We start from the raw sequence: 11,342 nt of genomic DNA, 5'->3' as shown, positions 1-11,342 counted from the left end.
GCAAAGTTTCCAGACGGATTCCGTTAAATTACAGCAAATAACCATTTCACAAAATTACAGGCAAAAACAGTGAAAATACAGAATTGACTTTACAGTCAAAATTTATTAAATTACAGTACATTACTGTTGATAATGGCTTATTAAACCGTGGAAAAACGGATAAATGATGTCAAATTACATTTAAAAAAAAAACATTTAACTTTCAAGTTAAACTGTAAATTTAGGGTTTTATAAAGTTATTTTATAATAATGCTGTCTATCTACAGTAATTATCTTTTAATATATAGTTTTTCCTGTGTATAATAACTATGAAGTTATGTATAAAAATGCATTAAATACATAAATTCAAATTCAAAGTTTGTATATTTACAGTTAAGGCATTTCCAATTTCACAACTTTGACCAATCTCTAATTAAGTACTTAATAATAGCAAATGTACAGTCAATTTCTGTTAAATTAATTAAACGTATAAGTACAAAATACCTGCACATTTACAGTATTACTCATTAAACAAACACTGAACATCAAGATATGTGAATGATAGGAAATACAATCTTAGTATATAATTTAGAACATGTAAAAATATCTACATTAAAAGGCAATTGCTGTATGCCTTTATACTCTAATATAACTTATTTTACACATTTACAATTACATTTTATCCAAAGTGACTTAAAAATTAAGAGAACAATAGAAGCAACAAGTGCAGTGACAAGTCCCAGTTAGTGTAGCACAGTATACAAGTTTATTTATTTATTATTAAAACAAAGATTTAGTATTATTGGGTCAAGTGTTTATGAAAAGATGGATCTTTAGCAGTTTCTTGAAAATGTGTTAAGTTGGGCAGGTCATCCCACCAGCAGGGACCAGTCCAGGTAAAGGTCAGTGAAAGTGGTTTTGTGTCTCTTTGGGATGATGGCACCACAAGGCGCCGTTCACTTGCAGAACACAAGCTTCTGGAGACACATAGATCTGAAGCAGTGAGTTTAGGTCTTGCTGCAGCATCTGGATCAGTTGCAGAGGTTTGACTGATGCTGGAAGGCCTGCCAGGAGAGCATTACAATAGTCCAGTCTGGATAGAACAAGAGCTTAGACAAGGAGTTGTGTGGCTCCGATAGGAAGGGCCGGATCTTTCTGGTGTTGTATAAGGCAAATCAGCAGGATCGCATGGTTTGGCTGAAAGTGAAACCATAAGCAGTTTTGTCTTGGCAAGGTTGAATTGAAGGTGAAGGTCATTCATCCAGCAAGAATTTTCCATCAGGTAGGCTGAGATGCGAGCAGCAACCGTCAGATCCTCTGGCTGGAATGAAAGGTAGAGATATATGTCATTATAAGTGATAGGAAAACCCATGTTTCTAAATGACAGAGCCTAGTTACAATACAAAAAAATAATAATAATAGATGGGTGGAATCTAACACAATCGTGGTCTTACTGAAGCAAAACCAAACCTTGTGCAGCTCCAGTGGCCTCACAAGGATCAAATGAATATTCACATGGGAAAATATAGTATAAAACAAATTAAATTTTCTGCCACTTTTAGTGCAATCATATGGAATCAGAAGACTCGGCCATTACAATATTTTAAATTACTTCTTCCCATACCTTGTTTGCCATGATCATTCTGCTTTCCACTTGACCTGAAATCACAAATATATATATATATATATATTTTTTTTTTTTACAACTCAGTATTACATTTGCATATGTCAGAATATGTTCCACTGGGACAATGCAAAACCTCAACTGACGTGTTGGCAAGCATGCAGCCAGAATATGGAATTTATCATGTGGTGTTCATATTCTAGCCTCATGTGTTTTCCTGTATCAACAACAGTACAGTATTTGCTGAATTCGTTTTCTTAACGGTCTTGATAACCACATTAACCCTTATGAAAATTAACTATGGTTTAACCAAAAAAAAAAAAACCTTGGTAACGTTAGGCCTATTTGTAGTATAACTGTGGTTATTAAAAATGGTAATAAAAATCCGCCAAAAACGTGGTTACTATTTTTTAAGAGAAGAGTTTTCAGCTTCCAGACAGTGTTTAAAAATGTCCCGCCATTTAAGAGATTGATTTACTGACAGATACTATCGCGTATTAACAAAGATTTTATACACAATTAAACGGACTTTATGTATAACAAGTCTACGAAAGCTTGTTTTAGGTATTTTTTGAGGTGTGGGTTCAACTGATCTTTCTTAAAACAGATGGAAAATGTAAAGATGCATGCTACATTTTCAGTGTTTTGCCTCCAGCTCTCGCCAGTTAACTGAACATCATTTAAAATGCTAATGTTAGCTTGAAAACTGTAACGTAAACTTAACACAAATGTAATATAAAATATCGTTCACATGCAGACTCTTACCTCAGCCGGTGATCGGTTGGCATGATGTCCGCTGTGACGAACCAGGCTCACTGAACCCTGCTAGGGCTCCTGCTCACGGCTGCTCTCGACGAACACGATTGCTTTGAATTATGAGGTGTCATATTGAACCCCTGTTAATCTCACAATCCACTTCAGGAGAGTAGACTGAATTCAAATCTCCCACTTGCACTTGATACAGATCCAAAGTCGACTGATCAGCTGACCGTTGTGGGCGGGACTAAACAGCGGAAACGTAATGGCGGCGAATTTGAATCTGCGTCATCGCGTGCGCGCGCGCGCACACACACACACACACACACACACACACACACACACACACACAAAGCCCTGAATGTGCAGCAACGGAGATTTAGAAAAATATTAATAAAATATACATGAAATTATGGGAGAATAAGACAATGAAATAATGATCAAAATGAGCATCTATTTGCAAGACAAGTTTAAAAGACTATAGCCTAAAAACAATTCAATACAGGTCTACTGTAGCCTATGTAGGGTAGGCTGTATGTACAAATACTATTATTTAACCTTAAAAAAAAACTCACTTTAACCCCCACATGCTTAATAATCTGTAAGGACAACATATTGAATAGATGCAGATTTCTGCAGTTATACCTTCTTTTCTTTGTTTTCTAATTTCACAGAAAAAAATCTGTAAAATATTACTTTGTAAAAATACAGACAAGTTCCTTAAAAAACGTAAATTGATGTAAAACCAAAATACAAGCAATTACCTGTAAATTTAATAGTGGACCTTTAAATTACAGCAAATATCTGTAAAATAACAGGCATTCACTATAATGACAAAACGGTAAAATTCTGTAAAAAAAATACAGACCATTACCTGTAAAAGTACACTTTTTTTTACAGTGTAGGCAACATAAATAAAACCCCAAAATGTAGAAATTTACATTATTTATTTACTTAAGAACAATCAAATAGTACAAGAACAAAAATAAGACAAAACTGAACAGAATTTTTTTTTTTTTTTTTTTTTTTAATCTTTTTGATCTCAGCTCCGTGAGCTTCGAATTGATAGATGTGCCTATCTGAGCTAGGCATCATGTATGACAGTTTCCAAAGTGAGATATGAGCTACAAAATGACCATCCTGCCATGAGCTATAGGAGACATATCTTGTATGTACATATAGGGCTTATATGTATATATAAAGAAGCAATACAGGAGACCTATATGGCCTGTATATGCACATATATGCACCTCAATTATGCCTATATGTGGCATATATACGCATATATGCAGCATATATATTATCATATATGTGCATATATGCTGTATATATGCAGCATATATGTGCATATAAACTGCATATAGGTTTCATATATGCGCATATATCCTCATATAGATTCTTTCCATGTGGGAAAAACCATATAAAATATCTACGGAGCCACTAAAGGGACTTTTGCAAAAATAAAAAATACAGACTTTCACATGCTCAAGTGAAAGTCTGTATATTTTTATTTTTGCAAAGGTCCCTTTAGGCGCTCCAGAAATACCTCTAAGGGACAAAAAAATAAATAAATAAAAAATCCGAAAGTTACATGTATGCCTGTAACCCAAGAGGTGTGAAAGATTATCTCAATATCCTTTCAGAATCTTTTTATTTATTTATTTATTCATCTTCATTTTTAAGGCCCTATATGGTTCAGTCCTACAGATATGGCGATCTCAAAGCAGCTCCATGTCCAAATTGTTGAATTTTACCCATTTTCAATGATCAAAAACCAACTTCACTTACAGCTAATGCTAATTCGATTGAAAGAAGAATCTTCCTTTCCTAGTTAAAATCTAGACTTACTGAAATATGATTTCTTTGAATTTCCAGATCATCGCACTTCCTTCATTTCAAACTGATTCAAACTCAAACTTCGATTCAGGGATTGAACTGAATTCCACACAACTGAAGCACAAGCCCTCTCTTTTTAACCCTATGAAGGCTCTGAAGGAGCTTCACTCTGGACTTCTGAAAAGTAATACGATCTAGGAAATTCAGCACTGCAATTCCATCACACAAACAGCGTGAAATGCCCTCGAAATTAATCTAACATGAAGTGGGGGTCAGTAATATAGAATGTGCCGGATGTTATCATGTTTTTTTTTTTATCCTAATCTGGTCTCTGCTTACACACAGGGTCCAGACAGGCAAAGATGGATTAGTGCGGCTTATCAAACCCACACAAAGATTTGCTAGCAATTTTACCAGCAGTACTGTACTGTCTCTGAGACTTCACTCCGCCAGCCGGAAAAGTGTTCACCAGAGGACACTGGACACACATCAGATGCTATTTAGTTTTCCCATAGTATTCATGGTTTGGCCATTGCAATCTGATAATGGAGTCAATCTTTGTGGAAAACTAAGAGTTTAATTGTGTTGAATGTGTGTCAATTACTTGATTCATGGGCAGGAACCTAGGCCTGGCCCACCCTGTCAAATCCATGCAAATCCATCATTTTTTTAATAACAAAATTAACAAAATAATATAAACAATTCTTCAGTAATTCTTTTAAATGCGATTTGTAATGCATTCAAACTCTATCCTAATATTACACAGAGCTGCCAACTCACTCGCATTCAGTGTGACTCTGAAAAAAAGTACATTGCGGAGTGAAGATGACCCATAGATATGCTGTGTCTCAGCTTTAGTTAAGTCTATATTATTATGAAATACAAGCAATAAAAGTGGTTTTGTGGCTCTTTAATGTGTGGTGACATTGCTGTAGTGAATCAGTTTAAGCGGCACTTGAACAGATTCCTCTTTACTACTAGTTATAACACAAAATAAACATCAGAAGGAATATTGAAAGAACTCACTGAAATGTATCGTGTCTAATGCAATCACTCAATCAGTGTTTGAGTGTCACGGAAAAATGTCAATAAAGTTGCCCTATGGAATCATGCGAGACATCAGCCATACAGGGTAAGATATGGGTAGGTTTTAAGTCTGGCCTGCAATCTGGTTATGCAATATTTGCATGTAATATTTGTGAGTTCTACTGTATTAGCAATGCGAAAACATTGCATTTAGTTCAGACTTAAGTATATTCTTTTAAAGTATATTATTTGCATTACAAGTACTTGTAACTTGAATTTTTTTTTTTTTAATTTTTTTTTTATGTCCGTCTAATCAAACCGATTTATTACTACGCAGAGCTCTGCTTGATTCTGATTGGTCAATCATTGTCTGCAGTCCAAAATGTTCATAAAATGGACACTAAACTATGACTGATCATTGTGTCACTGTGTTTCGGTTTCATTTTCCTGTCACCTGTCACTTGTTACAGATTGTCTTCCACTTGCACGGCTCTGTTGAAAGTCTGGATGCTGGACTCACTGCAGAGGACCGGATGAGGAGAGGAGAGAGGAGAGACGGGAGGTGTGCAGACAAACACACTCTGCTCCGCTCGGGGCAGAAATAAATCATGCATATCCGGTTTACTGAGGTCAGAAGGCCAAACAATTAAGCAGATACACATTTTAAGAAGACACCTGCCAACCTAATTCCCACTATAAGTTATCTGATACAAAGAATGCATATATGTAACATTAATGCAATGGGATCATATTATGCTTTTTTACTTGTATCTAATGAAAAAGCTCTGCAAAGCTCCAGTTCTTCTCTATATCAGTGTCAGTGTTTCTGAACTCCTGAAATGCCTCCATTGTAGTCTTGAGTTTCTTCCGGGAACGAACATGTCACAATATTCCTCATTTAAATAATTAATATGCAGAATAAAGGGGCGGGGCCTGGTTGAGTTAGTTAGTAGTGTGTTAAACTGGCAGTTATGGTAAGGGGCGGGACATTTCCCAAACACACTCGAAGCGCTCGACCAATCACAACACACTGATCCAGCTGACCAATCAGAGCACAGTGTGCTTTTCAGAAGGAGAGACAGGAACTAAACAGATCGTTACTGACAGACTGGGAAAAGAGGAGCTGCAACAATGGAGAATATGAGGAGAATAATCAACATTCATGGAGGAGAACCTGTTCTAGAGCCTGAAAACAACATCAAGACTGTGTAAAAGGGCATATAATAGGTTTTCTTTAATTCATCTGAATGGGTCATTGTCATTGTTTGTCATGTTATGTCAATATTTTCCATTTCAATCTATTGGATACTTTCATATTTTTGTTCCTTCATTCTTGTCATGATGTATTTTTTTAACATCAGAAACTGTCACGCGTTTATCAACATTAAAAACTTAATTTAGTTCTTTGAAATTCAACACAGACAAATCATGTAAAAAAAATAAAATAATGTTTAGGAGGAGGATGATAAGAGAGAGATATTTTTTGGACCACACAGCAGGCAATTATGACTACAAAAGAATGATTTGTGAATAAATTATATTCCTTCGTTCTTCTCTTCAAACATGACGGAAATGTTTTGATAGAAAAGCCTTTACCAAAACAAAACATTTAAATTTTTTGCAGATAAAAAAAAAAAAGTAAAGAAAATGATCTAAGAAAACGTCTGCCAAACTGTACAATCTCCAGCCGCGCTGAACGGCGTTCTGGCCAAGACTCTGTCAGAAACACTCCTAACAGGATCTCTTTGAAGCTTTCACCATCACACCAGATCTCATTCAGATTTATTCCCTGAGATCACGTCATTGAGGGACAGAAATCAGACAGTCTTCAGTCAGTATTTGAGGAACAGATGGGACAGCTGCTGCAATCATTTTCAGAGCACGTGAAAACCTGTGAACTTCGACATTGATTGATTGGTCTGATAGAAGCCTTTTGAGAGGACAGACTGGAAATAGAAAATGTAAATGTAGTTTGAGGAATAAAGCAATGGATGCTTTTCACAGAGTTCACTCAAGTATTTCCGCTTTAATTTAGCTAAACTAGCAAACGAGTCAATACAGCTGCTGTCTACGGCATCAAAAAGCATCATCCTTAGCATTATTGATGACATTTTAATTGCGAAAAGGGATGTGGGATGAAAGTTGGGTGTGTGGTTTTATTTTAAACCCATTTGGCACCATGCTAATGTTTCTATATATATATATATATATATACAGTGTCTGAAACAGTTCGATCAAGGATTCAGTCTCTCTAAACCCCGCCTCTCTGAGAGCTGCTCTGCTCTGATTGGTCAGATGGCCCAGTCTGTTGTGATTGGTCAGAAACCAAACGCTCATTATCATATCTGAATCTCAGCTCTTGACACACAGTGAAACGAACAGTAACGATGGCATGGATTTTACCATATCAATCGTATCAAAGTGCACTTGCTTTGTCAGCAGAAAACAGCGTCTTCTCGACATGAACAACACGAACCAAACTCTTCCAGTCTCAGATAAACTACAGTGTTTGAGGGCGGGGCTAAAAGACACTGTTCAGCCAATGAGCGGGCATTATGCAAATTTGTTACAAACATTCACAAGTTCAGCAGGAAGAGAGACAACTCGTTTCAGTTCAGAATCGCTTCATTCTTTTAATAGACAATAACTTTATTTATCTGACTTTGATCTTTGAAACTTTGCAGACCGTTTTACATTCACAAACAGATTTTACACTGCTTGAAAGGTAATATTCAAAAGAAGCGTAATAGGGGCACTTTAATCAAGTTTGTTTTCACATTTAGATACTTTTGTTATTGCTCATTGGTGAGTTCTGTATGCTGTGTGTTGATATCAGTGCATACAGTGGACAACTCATAATTAAAGCTCACCAGAGACAACAACTCACTCATAACAATGCAAACAACCCTGCCCACTTAATTGCTTATAAAATATTATATTTTTTCTTATCTGTAACATACAATACTGCCCAGTATATTGTCAATTGCAAATTATCATTAGACTTAAAAGACAAAACATTCACAAATCACATATGGTCCATTATAATGTCCACTTTTACTCACTGCAGTTTAACACCGTGTCTCAGCTCTGTCGTAGTTTCAAACATCAGTCACAGGAGAAGTGAACAATGCTCTAACTGCACTCGATTATTTCTTGATTAATCTCGGTAAGCCGTTTTGCTGCCAATCCTCTTACAATTCTCCCTCTCAATTCTGGCCTGCGATAACATTTTCCTTGGGCTGTAGGGGGTTTTCTCTGGGTCCACAGGTCCACACTTTGATCATAAGGACGAGGGATTTAAAATGAGTGTTAAGGAACAGGAGGACGAGACCCAGGCTCTGCTGTCACGTTGTGAATTTCACAGTTCGCTCCCCGTAGACGCGCGCTTTGATCTACCTGCGCCCTGCAGCCTTTGCTGGAAGTCTTCAGCCTTTCTCCCACAGACCCGACACAAACACAAAGGAACAGACATGAGTGGCCATTGGCCAGTAGCAAAGAGAGCAGGAGGAGTATAATGCTGATCAAAACAACTCTAACAATACACCGCACAGTACAAGTGTAGCTCATGAACTCCTTAATATGCTGCCGTTTCTCTGGTAGAATGATTGCCTTTGCTTTGCTGAGTGGAAAAGGTGGCAGTGCTAATTACTACTGTAGATAATACAACTCAGGTTTATAATAGCAGGAGAAAGTTAGCCATTAGCATTCCCATTCATCTTAACATTGCCTATATAAGTTAAATGTGGAGCCAAGGTTAATTATTGGGTCAAAGACAGAATAGGTTGACGTGTTCTGCCCTTATTATGGGGCAAAATCAGCAGGAATGGTTTTGCATATTTGGTGTATTCATATTTTAATACTTACATTTTATTCATTTAAATGAGATGTTTAGCTTGCACAAAGTTATATGTGATGGCACTGTATGGATTACTCAAATTTCGTTATACCTTGTGTAGTGACAATAGAGAATCCTGAATATTTCATTTAGCCATTTAGCAGATGCTTTTATCCAAAGTAAAATACAAAAAAGCAGAACCACAAAACATTGTATCATACAAAAGACAACAATATTCATAGCATCACTTGCCAAGTTTGAAGAGTATACGCTACAGTAGCACAGAAAGTGTGAAATGTGTTCAAATGTGCTGAAAGTACTCTATTAGTAAGCTAGAAACAAACTATACGCAAGTACACAACAACAGATATGAATGTTTGGCGGCGGGTGGTGGTGGCGCAATGGATAAGACACATGCCTTTGGTGTGAGAGACCCGGGTTCGAATCCACTGTGAGACACCAATGTGTCCCTGAGCAAGACACTTAACCCCTAGTTGCTCCAGAGGCGTGCGACCTCTGACATATATAGCAATTGTAAGTCGCTCTGGATAAAAGCGTCAGCTAAATGAATAAATGTAATGTAAATGTAAGTGCACATTGCAAATATAGTGCTCTTGTGTTCGGATGGATGAATGGATGAATGGATGAATGGATGGATGGGTGGGTGGATGGATGGATAGATAGATTAAACAATAGAATGGTGGATGGATGGAAACGATGGATAGAATGATGGATGGATGGATGGATGGATGGACGGACAGATGGATAGATTAAACAATAGAATGGTGGATGAAAGGATAGGTGGATGGATGGAACGATAGAATTACGAATGGATGAATGGATGGATGATTGAATTATAGATTGATGAATGGATGAAACTTTAGAATGATGGATGGATGGATGGATGGATGGATGGATGGATGGATGAATGGATGGATGGATGGATGGATGGATGGATGGATGGATGGATGGATGGATGGATGGATGGATGGATGGATGGACGGACAGATGGATAGATTAAACAATAGAATGGTGGATGAAAGGATAGGTGGATGGATGGAACGATAGAATTACGAATGGATGAATGGATGGATGATTGAATTATAGATTGATGAATGGATGAAACTTTAGAATGATGGATGGATGGAACGATGGATGGATGGATGGATGGATGGATGGATGGATGATGGATGGATGGATCGATGGATGGATGGATGGAACGATGGATGGATGGATGGATGGATGGATGGATGGATGGATGGATGGATGGATGGAACGATGGATGGATGGATGGAACGATGGATGGATGGATGGATGGATGGATGGATGGATGGATGGATGGATGGATGGAACGATGGATGGATGGATGGATGGAATGATGGATGGATGGATGGATGGATGGATGGATGGATGGATGGATGGATGGATGGATGGATGGATGGAACGATGGATGGATGGATGGATGGATGGATGGATGGATGGATGGATGGATGGATGGATGGATGGAACGATGGATGGATGGATGGAATGATTGATGGATGGATAGCTGGATGTACGATTGAATGATAGGTTGATGAATGGATGAAACTATAGAATGATGGATGGATGGATGAAAAATAAGATGCTATAGTCTTAATATACTCTAAACTCCAGCTGTATACAAAATCTCAATCATTTTGAACTGTACTTGTCAAATCACATTAGAGAACTGTACGTTCTGAAGTTAACAATCACATTAATTACCAAATTAAGTTTCAGTTTAATTCTGAACTGTACCTGTGAATACCAGCCTGAATTATGTTTGATGCCTCATTTCAAAAACTGTAAGATTCTACCTGTGAATGCTCACCTGAGTTGTGTTTGATGCATAAAACTAGGGGTGTGGATTTAGATGTGATCTGCAGTGGTTTAAACGGAGACAGAATCATGAGTGTTTCAGTGCTGAAGCATCACCGTTTTCCACTATAGGCGAAATTGTAAAAAAATGCAAGGCGGAATAAAAAAAAAAGCAATGCTAATTTGCTACAATGGTAATTACCATTATTGATATTAGCTCATATAAATTAGCTTCTTTATTGGATTTCCCTAGCAAGTGCTAATGAAATGATCATTACTTTGCAGCAGTGTAATATAGAATGCGTAATACATATTAATTATACATTATATTATTTTTATTTTTTTTTATTTTTTTGTGACAAAGGTCAATTTATGGTAACAAGCTCTAGATTTAACATGCTTTACTACAACACACTGTTACACAGAGGCCATTTCATATCTAATCTAACT

The 11,342-nt window shown here is 37.0% G+C and overlaps 1 long non-coding RNA gene across 1 annotated transcript; it reads right to left on the bottom strand.

The window, feature by feature from the left end:
* Nucleotides 1-377: 377 nt before the first annotated feature.
* Nucleotides 378-2,414, bottom strand: LOC309507689. Its single transcript, XR_014209213.1, has 3 exons — nt 2,369-2,414; nt 1,604-1,638; nt 378-1,300 (listed from the first exon to the last, which is right to left on the bottom strand). It is a non-coding gene; the product is annotated as an uncharacterized lncRNA (long non-coding RNA).
* Between the last annotated feature and the right edge of the window lie 8,928 nt (nt 2,415-11,342).

The sequence above is a fragment of the Leuciscus leuciscus genome (assembly GCF_965113295.1).
Source record: "Leuciscus leuciscus genome assembly, chromosome: 10".
Classification (NCBI taxonomy): Eukaryota; Metazoa; Chordata; class Actinopteri; order Cypriniformes; family Leuciscidae; genus Leuciscus; species Leuciscus leuciscus.
Note: the sequence above shows the minus strand (reverse complement) of the source record. Positions and strands in the feature narration are given on the sequence as shown.